This window comes from Athene cunicularia (assembly GCF_003259725.1).
Source record: "Athene cunicularia isolate RWA chromosome Z unlocalized genomic scaffold, athCun1 chrZ_part2, whole genome shotgun sequence".
Taxonomy (NCBI): Eukaryota; Metazoa; Chordata; class Aves; order Strigiformes; family Strigidae; genus Athene; species Athene cunicularia.
The window spans coordinates 19769609-19781317 of NW_020799143.1; positions in this window are offsets into that span (position 1 = coordinate 19769609).

The following is an 11709-nucleotide window of genomic DNA, read 5'->3' on the forward strand; positions in this document are numbered from 1 at the left end:
TTGCTATCAAGAAAATATCTCAAATTGCTTGTGAAGTGAAGAAAAGTATCATGTCCAGGCTTCAAAATTATACAGATAACTTTACAAATGAATAAGTTACTCTGTAACACCTTCTAAACACACATAGCAAATGGAAACAGACAACTGTCCACCCCTGAAAAAGATCACACAGTAACTTGACAAGGAACTGTTGGCATATCAGTTGCATTTTTTTAATTCCAGTCAAACTTTCAAAACAAACCAAACATATCCTTACAGCAAACCTGATGGCACAGATATTTTACCTTCCATGTGGACTACTTGGCTTCATGTGAGAGCTCAATTAGCAGCAAATATTACACATAAGTTTGCAAAACATTTTAGACAACAATTCAATATAGTAAAACTTTGAAAAATTTGCCTTTTGGATATATGGGTTTTTCCCTGTAGACATCAGGAGAAGGTGGAGATATTTATGAGGTTAAACAAAATTGGTTTTATTATTTGTTAGTTCTAGGAGAGCAAAAATATATTTCTTACATGCCTTTTATCCCCTCCGTTGCCCTCCCCGCATAGCTCACAGACAGTGAATACATCCACATCCAAATGTGAAAAGAATATTCTAATCATGAAGGTCTGACAGTGACCTGCTGCACTCACATTGTCCAAACCTCCAGCACTGTCCAGCCCTATTGTGTTGTCTTGCTGGAAGAAACAGATCCAAGGAGGTTCAAATTTCACTGTTCGTTCTCCTTGTGAGACTGTAGTAAGAAATGTGCAATATAGGCAGTTTTACACCTTGACAACTTGGGGACCTGCATCTGTCTTTTGAGAGAATTTGCAACTAGCATAAGATAAAGCAAGGGAAAAAAATTAAGGATATTTGCAGTAAAATCAGCAGAGTTTAAAGGTGAGCTGTAAGCAATCTTCTGTATGTCTCCCTATCTTCCTGTCCTGTGAACTATGCAGACCAACTGCACAAATAGGACTGGATTCATAGATATTACATAGCATACACATAGACACATAGACAGACTTTCTTGACTTGGCCTGCATCTGTATATGGGACTGATTTTAAAAGCTTTTAATAAAATGATTCTCATTAATTTCAAATGTCTTTTAATCAGGTCCCTAATCAAGCAGTTTGACACTGATGAGACTGATTTTATTAAGGACTTCCTAGAAGTTTGAGCTCAAATCTTGATTTTACTTGATCTATAGCAAAAGCCCATGTAAAATGCATAGAACAATGATTTCACCTTTAATAAGGCTTTATTAAGGGCTTCAATTTATTTACATATTTATGCTACTTTGACAGTCAATTAAGGACATCTGTTTACTGTAAATGTTTGAAAGGGAAGTGTAAGCTTTTAACTGGTCACATCTGAAGCACAAGAAGCTCTTAATCTACTTGTAGCTTCTACCTACTCAGACAAATAAAATTAATAATGTTACTTGGAGCTTCCAATGCATTCTAACAACTAAAAGGTCTGCAGCAGCAAGAAAATCTTTGTTATGTTTGCAATACACAGTTTCACACAGGCAAGTATGATAGGTATGAGAAGTTGCTCCTCTAATAAATACAGAGTTATGAGATGACCTCAGGTTGCCCTTTGTCATTTCCATGGTCTCTTCCTAATGCACACAGAAGGGAAAGAGCAAGAAGTGATGTCACAGCACACATCAAATATGTCTTGTATTTAGCTGCGCTCTTTCATTGAGATACTTACTATATGCTGCGCTTGGTATAAACCCAGTATAGTAAACTTTTTCTGTAAGTTACCATTTCCTCAATTTGTTTTCCTTGTTGCTCCAGGGGCAGCATAGCAGCCTGGTTTTCTTAATAATGAGTTCATGATAAAGCCAGAATTTTGCTCAGAAAATTTTAGCAGTCTTTTATGAACTGTCCAGCTGTATTTCTGAATGTAACTAGTTTTCTGATTTTGCCTTACTTTGTTTAATGTAAACTTACAGGTGGTATTCCAACATATTATGAAACATGCTATCTTTAAAAGATCTTCTTTGAACATCTGGAGATAAAACTTTTGAATTAACAGTCACATTTTCATCATTTTTAGACTCTGTCAGGCTTTAAGCTTCACTTTCTTGCCTTTCCAAGAATAAATCTCGTAATCTCTTCTGAGTTTTATCAGGTCAATCCAACTTTCTGTGATACTCCTTGTGAATGGATTTCATTATCTAAGAACAAGTTTCCTTGAGACATTTAGTTGCTACAGCTGGCTTCCATGTGTTAACCTCATCCTGACAGCATCTCCCTGTGATGCTAGAGATGAAAAGTTTGCCAGTTGTGTTATATTGTTTTCTCTGTTTATGTTGAAAGGTTTTCTGTTTGGTCCTCACCTGTGGTATTACTGGTGCTAAACAAAGCATGTTCTGTTGGAGGAGGAATTTTTGTTCTCATAATGCATGCAACAGTGTTCAAGCATCATTTCCTGTAGCTGAAGCAACAGTAACAATATTATTCAGAAATGGTTGCATCATCTTTGTCATCTTGAGACCATCTCAAAGCCAAGTAAACAAAATTTGTCTGTGCATGGAGAGAATCCGAATCAGGAATAAATACACATTTGGACCCACTTCGGAGATAGTCAGCCAGCATTGTACACTTTACGTGACCTGAATCAGTGCCCTCCGCCAGATATGCTGGAAAGACATCACCCTGATTCAGTGAGACAGATCCTGTTCACTGTTACTAACGTAAAGCTGGAGTATTTCTTCTGATGACATTAGAGAGTGATACACAGCTACGGAGCTGATCAGAAAACTGGCCAGAACTAGAGCTGACCAAGCAACTCAGAACACAATTTACTAAGCGAGCACAGGACACTGTCCTTGGGAGTATGTTGCATGTTGCTGTATTTCTCTGCCACACTGGAAGTCACAAGACTGAGGTTTTAGTTCCTTTTACTTTTTATTGAATGTCCACCGAAAATTGTAATTTCTTATTCATTATTTTAGTGCTGAGAGTGATTATATTTTCTCGGGTTTTGCTTACTTCATGGATGCATAGATAAAAAGTGAACTAAGTGACACAGGATATACTCAAATCCATCTTTGTTGACAAGTTCTAACTGATCATGTAAATCAGAGGTTATTGTTCTCTCTCTGATAGTACAAGTGTGAGTCTTCTGGTCAGAAGGCAGACAGCCCAGTATTTTTTATCTCTCAGGGAGAGCTAGCATGGATTGAACATTTTAAACTGCTGTCTCTCAGGGTCACACAGGCACCATTCCCAGAAAAAAAAAAAAAAAAAAAAAAGTATTTGCTGAGTAGAACTCCAAAATGTAACTTTTAAATGTCACATTCACATCGTGTCTGTATCTGTGAGCATGATTTTGTTGCATTCATGAGATTGTCATGAAAGGTCCAGTGAACCTAATGAGCTGGTATATCAGTGGTGGTGATAATCTATATAGTACAGATATACTTCTTACACTGTGAATATTCAAGTTTAGGGCTATGACCCACAGAACTGACAAAACAAATTATTTCTGGCATTTCAGCAAATAGTTACATGGTAATGTAAATACCTCTTACTGAGGAAAAAATTATTCAGAATACAAGAAGGTTAAAGCTTTCCAACATGTAAATACCATCACTTTCAGGGTGGCTCTCCATAGATGCTCTTTTCTTTTTAATGATGATTTTGGCAGTGGTGTTTTGGAACTGCTATCACAAATATGCATTCTGTACATTAAACAGGTCCCTGCATCATCTTTATTTCGTGGAATAATCTGTATTTTACAGCATGAAGAAAACCAGTGTAAATGCAAAGGGCTGCAGAAAAGTGTCAGAATTTTAACAGGTATGTTGGCAAATGTTCTCACTTACTTTGTTCTGTAATTGCTTAGTTGCTGAATCAAAAATTTTAAAATACAAATATTTGGCTCTGAATTATCCAGCTGAAGAATTAACACAGAAGAGACAAAGGGGAAGTAAAGCTGACACAGAAGGGAAGAAAGAGTGAAGTGCTTATGGATGCAGAAGAACTTGATTAAATTTAGAACCAGTGTTTTATATTTCTTCCAGAATGAGTGAAACTTTTCTGGGAGCAATCTAATGTCCTCAAGAACTGTGGGAGTTTAATTTCCTAACAGCAGAGAAAGGTGGCAAAAACTGTCTTTTGCATAACCCACAATATAAATCCAAACCAAAATAATTTTCATTTTAAAAACCAGTTAAGCCACCTCGAAAATATACTTCATTGTCAGTATCACATTATTTACAAAGCTGGGGCATTTAACAGCAAAGAAATGAATATTTAAGGAGATCGTAAATCATACATTACCCACATAGTAAAGATGCACAGTATTCTTAGTAGTTAAAAAAAAAGTCTATCTCAGCCTTAACTCTAACCAGGGTCTTAACATTTCTAGTCTCATTATGCTAATTAATTATTTTCTTTATTAATTCCTTCTTTCATTTCTTCCTTATCTTTTTTCTCACCTGTGCCCTTCTCTCTTACTCATGTTATATAACACAATATAACATAATCAAAAGTCCATCTAAAAATGATCTGTAGATAAACAACGAAGAACTTAGCTAAACTTAAGACTCAGATGATGCTTTGTGGCTATAGGTGTATTCATTTCACTTGTTATTTATCATTATTCTCCAGACACTACATTTCAAACAATAAATGCACAGGTGAGCACGACTGGACACATAGGAGGCTTCTGTAAAATGCAACCTTCCCACAACTTTCTGGGAGAAATAAGTTGTCTGAATTAGTGAGCAGCTAAACACTTCCAGATCCCTCTTCTTCCCTCAGAGGTTACTTCCTCCAGTGCTGGTTTACAGATCACCGTGCTGAAGACACACCAGCACTGTAACTTCTGATTCAGTTACCCTTAATCACCATTGTAGAACTCTGCACTTTGAACATGGGACTGTTACAGAGCACTAGGCTATTATCTGTCATGAAGATATGATATCTTAGCAAGGATCTCTCAGCAATGCTGTACTAGATACAGATCATCATAGTCATTATCAGTCATGAAAATTTTCATTATATCCTTTGTTTTTCATGATACAATGAGGTTGGCACAGAGAATAACATCCCATGAGTAGAACATACAGCATAGATGCCTTGGTGAGAATAAAGAAGAGGAATGACGGGATGAACAAAGAGGGAAGAGATAAGTCTTCCAGCAGCAGAAAGATAAGGAAAGAAGGAAAGGTGGATAGACTACAGAAAGGGGGGGGGGAAGAAAAAATCTTAAGAAAAGGATACAAAGGAGAGAATCTAGGAAAGGAAAGAGCTCTCATCAATGAACTACTTTGTCCTTTCTGCCAAATCAAAGAACACTAAAGAGGCTCTGGCAGAAACTGCCAGTGCACCTCTGCTCTTCAGCTAGCAGAGCAGAGAGGCATCTGCAGAGATGTGCATTTCCTCTATACATTGTAACAGAAAAGCCAGAATTTTCTCCTTAATTAACAGACAGAGCAAAATGAGTTTCTGAGGTAAGAGATCAGTGTCATCCACCTGGAATACAACACTTTGCACTCACAGTATCGTTCTTTGTAGTGGGACCATTCTTACTGGCTGGCTGTGTTTCTGCCCTCCATCTCCTTTGAGACAAAATCTGCCAGGATGTATTAGACATATCTGAATCTTTTTCCATTGTTGTTTAAAACTAATAAACAATGAATGGGAACTTCCATTTTTGCACTCTTGACATTGGTTTAATTACTACTACAACAGGACAACAGGGAAGAGCATGTACAGTTCTACCCGTGGTCACACCATCCTTCTGTTTGGCAGATCCTTTGACTTTGTGAAAGGTTTTGAGAAAATTTGTGAATGGTATCTTAGGAGAAAAGGATGTTCCACAGATGTGACCTTGAGCTCCCTCAAGAGAGCATTATTACAGAATTATAACAGAATTATTTCTTATTCAATCACAAACAAATAGAGGTTATATGTCCTAAAATACCCCTTCCCAACTTCTGCCTTGTCTGGAACATCAAGTGTTCAAAAACCTGTCATACTTCCTAAGTGACAGGTTAGTGTTCTTTCAGCCTCCTTCCCCATTAACAAACTCACCACTTCCAGGTCATGCCTTCTGATAGACACAGGCTGTAGTAAAGAAGATCTTTTTCATTTCTTGGCCCAAAAAGTTACACCGAACAAGTTCCATGCGAAGAAATGTCAGGCCTATAATGTACAGGAGCTGTACTGGAAGTAGTGAAGAGTCCCAAGTTCTAAAACTAAAATTTGCTCTAAAGCTATTATTTTTACACATTATTCAGTGGAAAAGGTGCCCAGGTTCTCTCACAGATTAAAGACATTCAACTTCCTCACACAAGAAGAGGACAAAGAAAATGAAGCATAATCACCCTATCATCATTTCTTAGGCATGTAAATGAATATCCCTCCAAGATATGTCTCATGAAAGCACATGAACAAAGTTAAAGGAATGAGAACTGAGAAGACAATCCCACATCTAGATGGGGTAGCGAACATGAGAAGCAGCTGAATATCAGCTCTCCTAGTGAAGTGTCTGAAGTAATCTCTGATAGGAGTTTGGGAACAAATGGAACTAGCCCAACTAGAGTTCATGAAACAAGAGTGGGCCATGCTGGAAGATGCAGAACTACATTTTCTCTCTTCAGGTAAGGATATTTGGCTACCATATTTAAATTATGTTTATAGTTTGAAAAGTGGGTTGGATTATCACTTGCCACTGGACCACTCCTTTTAGCAAGAGTATCATCTCAGCCATATGCTAACAACAACATAATGGCCTAACAAAAGAACAGTGAAATAAACAGTAGTTTTGCATTTGATGGTTTCTATGATACTATAATAGGAAAGTCCTATAGTTACTTTCAGTATAGCTGAGTCAGTTTTACAGAAAAGGGTAGCTATAATAATTCTGACTCAGGGGATGATTGAGAAACAAGTTAACTGGAATGTTAACTCAAGTGAACTTGGGTGAAAAAAAACAACTTCTTCCACGTGGATGAATTCACTCAGATGAGTCACTTCAGATAAACAATTTTTCCACCATCATTCCAAAGGGGCTCAAGACAATTTCCCTAGCTATAATTCATAGCTAAACACTAGAAATGTCATTTTGATGCTTACTTTCTGCATGTATTTGAGATTCTATAACTGAAACTTTACAATCCAATGAGAATTTGGAGAGACAAAATGTGCAGTTGTTGTTTTCAAAAGAACTTAGGATTTAGTGTCACAGGGTGCCAGGTCAGACACTGAAGCCAGCTGAAAAAACTACTTTCGCCACCCTTCTTTTCTCTCCATACCTTAGCCATTCACCATAGCTATGCATTGTGGGTTGCAAGTAAAGTTAGTACAGCAATTTGCGCTTTCAAATAGATCTCTGCAATTAAAAGAAAAAAAAAAAAAGAAAAAAGGAAAAAAAGATGGAAGTTACCACTATTTTAATGACATGGCTTAGATTTCAGCACAAAGAGATGCATCTGCACAAATGGGAAGATGGCAAACAGTCATACTGGCACAGGCATCGGTACAAGCAGTGGGAGTCTCCACAGACAGTTCTGCAACTAATACTATCATCTTTTCAAATTATGCCTGCCAGTATGGTCAGAACTATAATGAGGTGGGAGCTTAAAAAAAGACAACAAACACAATCAAAGAAGGAAAGGTAAGAGAAAGCACAGGGTGAACTGAACAGAAAAATATGCAATGCAGCCTTATTCCTAAAACCAAAATAAAATCCACATGGTAACTGAATGAGGCAGTATCAGTCTAAATATCAGTGATCAGGAAAAGCCCAAATTCAGGCCTATTCCAAGGTCCAGACCAAAATATTTCTTCACTACCAACAGACAGGTTCCTTTATTTCCTTATGTGAATCACTGAACTCCTGCCATTAAACTGCTCAGGGGAAATGCAAGACTTGGGCAGAAGAACACCCTGGGCAAAGGACTGCTCTGCCAAATACCTGTCCCAATTTCTTTCTGTCCCTTTCTTCTGCCCTAGATTCTTTATCCCAGTTGAATACTTTCACCACCTTTTTTCTTGTCTTCTCTACATTCAGGGCAGAAGGCTTTCCTCCTCTGCATCACCAAAAGGCTTATTAAAGACTGCTGTCAATTATTGCGCTCACTCCCACAGTGACCGACAAGAAGTGGGAACAGTAATTGCTGCATAAAAGTCATGCTTTGCTGTGGACTGCACACAGGGTTAGGGGTACGGACCCTACAGTCTATACACTAGGAACAGTGAGAAGCATGCTGAGTGAGGATGAGCAATCTCAAGGTATTGCTGCTGAAGGCAAAAAAGTGTCTAATGTGCAGGTGAATACTGTTACTCAAAATATGGACACACATAGGTGGCTTTTTGTGAGAACAGCAATGTACTCAAAACAGAGATCACATCATGTTTCAGTGAATAATGAGGCAGGTATTTGCTAAGGAAGAAACTGCTAACATAATTGATCATGTGCAAAACTGGTGTTTTATTTTTAAAAAATCAACAATCTTATTATTTTCAAAAGTAGTTGAAGTTAAAAGTAAATAAAATCAGAGGCAAGCCTCAAGCATGGAAAACTGCAGATCAAAGAACTGTGTACCAGCAAATTGGATCATATGGTGGCTGGTGTCAAGTGACCTAGCTGCACTGTTTATAAAAAAGTTATGGTTGAAACTAAGGAAATTTGAATACTCCTTTGGATTCCAAAACTATACATCTTTCTAAGGCAACCTCTGAATGACTCCCTGACATAACCTCCATTCTTTGAAGATTTCTCTTCCCTGAAGTGTATTCTTTCATCTACTATGCTCCAGACAGTTCCACTCAAAAAAATGATGAACATGTACCCCCAGTTCCTTCCAAAAATATTATCTGTTTCAGGTCTTCAGTGGCCAGCACGTCTGCTTGCAGGACTTCCTGAAGGACTTTACGCTGTCACTTCCTTTGAATATATATGCCCTCTGTGGTTTCTCCCTGAATTATGACCCCAGGGTGCCCAACACATCTCTGGAGCACCAATCTGTGAAACTCATATTGAAGAATGGTGTAAAATTGACGCACAGCACAGTAGAGAAGCTGCCAGAGCTGGCAGAGGTACTTTCAGGCTGCAAAAGGACTAGAAAGGAAATAATTTTGGGACTAGGTAGGCAAAATAGTGAGAAGAGAGGCAATTAAATCAAATAGGAGGAAAGTGAGAAGGTCAGATCCTGGATCACAATCAGTTGGAACTAACAATAGAGGAGGGATTCAGCGATTATTATCAGTAAGTAAAGGGCAAGACAGAGACACATGAAAACTTGCATTTTGAGCAGTCAGCCAGATAATGTTTTTTATCATAACAGAGCTAAGAATGTAGGGGGGTGTGAGGGGGGAAAAGATAAAAGTCACAGGTTGTTACAACAGTGATAAAATGGACCAATTTAGTACCCTTGCTCAGAGAAAAATCTTTCCCCAGAGCATGGTGTGTATAGACAAGCTATCTGGCCTCCAAGAAAGTACAAGAAGCAACCTCAGCTAGCAGATACAAGCACTCCACACAGAGCAGGTACGTTGAATAAAACTACACTACTGATGACACTCCCCTCACTGGTCTCTCCACTCACCTGGTGCCCAGTATACTTACTTCCTAGCTGTATCAGAAAGAAACAGCTTCAACTAGAACATGGCATGGGTTAGGAATGGAGGAGTTCTTGTCTTGTTTTTTTGTTTGTTCGTGTGTGTGTGTATGTGTGTGTGTGTGTGTGAGACAACAGTGAAGTACCCTTAAGTATGTGGCTGTAATGAGGTACTCAGGAAAATTTTGCAGTTTGGGGTTCACACTGAAATGCGTCCAAATGCTCCCAAAGTAGCTATGATTGCCATCTGGCCTCAGCAAGAGCACTTTATAAACACAGAAAAAAAAATGCCTCTGGGGACTACATCCCTCCTTTTTCAGAGGCTTTTTTTTTTTTTTTTTTTTTTTTTTTTTGGCATAGCATGACTTTCACAACGTTTTTGTTAGGCTACATGATGCAATGTAGCATTAGGAAAAGATACTTGGGGACAATGATGTATTTGTCAAATCTACCAATTCCTAGTGGTTTTTGTACTTCTGTGTAAAACACTGTCATACAAGCCAAGTTGGAAGTATATTACAGCACAGCTTTACTTTTTGCTTGTAGTTTGTGCCTTATGTGTAAGAAAAACCCCTCACCATCTTTAGCAAGAAATAGGGTGGTCAAAACAACAGAGAAATTCACTGAGAAAAGATCAGAAAATAGGGTTTTAATTTATACTCTTCGGAAAAACAAACTGAGAATGCACAAGGTTCAGGTTTTGTGACCCATTGATTACTATGTAGTTCAGTAAGGTGGCAGTTCACACTTAAACATACTTTAAGCACTCCAGATATAGGAAAAGAGCTGACGTGCGTAATTCATTGAACCAATCAATAAGGAGAGCTAATTGCTAGAGGAGATGTAATGTCATATTTAGTGAATGTGTATTTATGAATATTAGCTTCTAGATGTAACCATCCCCGCCTAACACTGCTCCTGCTGGATCCAACGGGATTGTTGATTGTGGTTTCAGTAGAACAATTTGCTAAACAATGAGGCATCATCTGTGAAATCCCAGGGAAGGTGAGCATCGTCAAGGTCTTGAATGTACAAACAGGAGTAAACAGTATGTTGTAATACACTGAGCAAAGATAATGTAAACTACAGGAAAAAATACTGACAGGGAAAAGCTAATCACTGGCAAATAAATTTTTGGAGACACAGAACAAACAGGGAGGTAGAGAATGGATTTCCCCCTTTTAAAAGCAATCAGAGGATGTGGGAAGATGTTAGTCATTAATATAATACTGATGTTTAAGGGAAAAATGAATTAATTTAAGGCAGAGAATGGTTTAAAGTGGAACATGTGGTTTTGGCTGTCTGCACTTTACTGTTTCGACTTTATTAGGAAAGCTGTGGTTTTAAAGGTAGGAGCACAGGTCTTAAGGGAGGCAAAATGGAACACCATGTTATAGTAAGACTTCTTGTAAAGCGTTTAACTTCTCACACTTCACATCCCCATGATGATGGCTGACTTTGTAGGACACTTCAGGTTCCTCAGTGAAAAAAACCCACAACACATACTTTAGTACAATAGTACATCTCCCGTTCAAGTTCCTTCACAACCTGTAACGGATCCTCACAGTAGGTCTGTTGGACTGAATTTTATAGGCACCTACTCTTTCAAATAAGAGAGAGCAGACCCATAGGCTGTCCAAAGCCATGGTGGTGGTTCTCAGGTTTAGTCTGGTAAACAGTCTGGGCATGGGTGGACACGGGTTTCATCACACCCCTCCCTGGCACCTCCACTCACCCGTTACGCCTGGGCCTCCACAGGACCGGGCCCAGCCACCACACACCGTCCCTAGGCCCGCAGGCTCTCCGTGGCCTGCAGCGCTCCCCAGCAAGGTGGTGGGAGCCGCGGCCACGCTGCACAGGGGCGAGGGAGCGCGGAGGAGGCCGTGCCCCTTGCCCTGACCACCGCTTCTCGGCTGAAGCAGCCGCTGCTCGTTCTTCTTTCTGAGCGTGGTGACCACCAACAGGCTTTGGAGGACAATTCAACATTAAATGACGCTGAGCAGCGTTTATAAAATACCGGCCCGCAGACTCCCGTGAGGCAGCGCCTGTGAATGTCAGTGAGGCAGCTCGTTCTCCCGCCTGGTCCCCCGGCCCCCTTCCCCGGGGCCGGCAGGGCGGGCCTGGCCGAGCGGG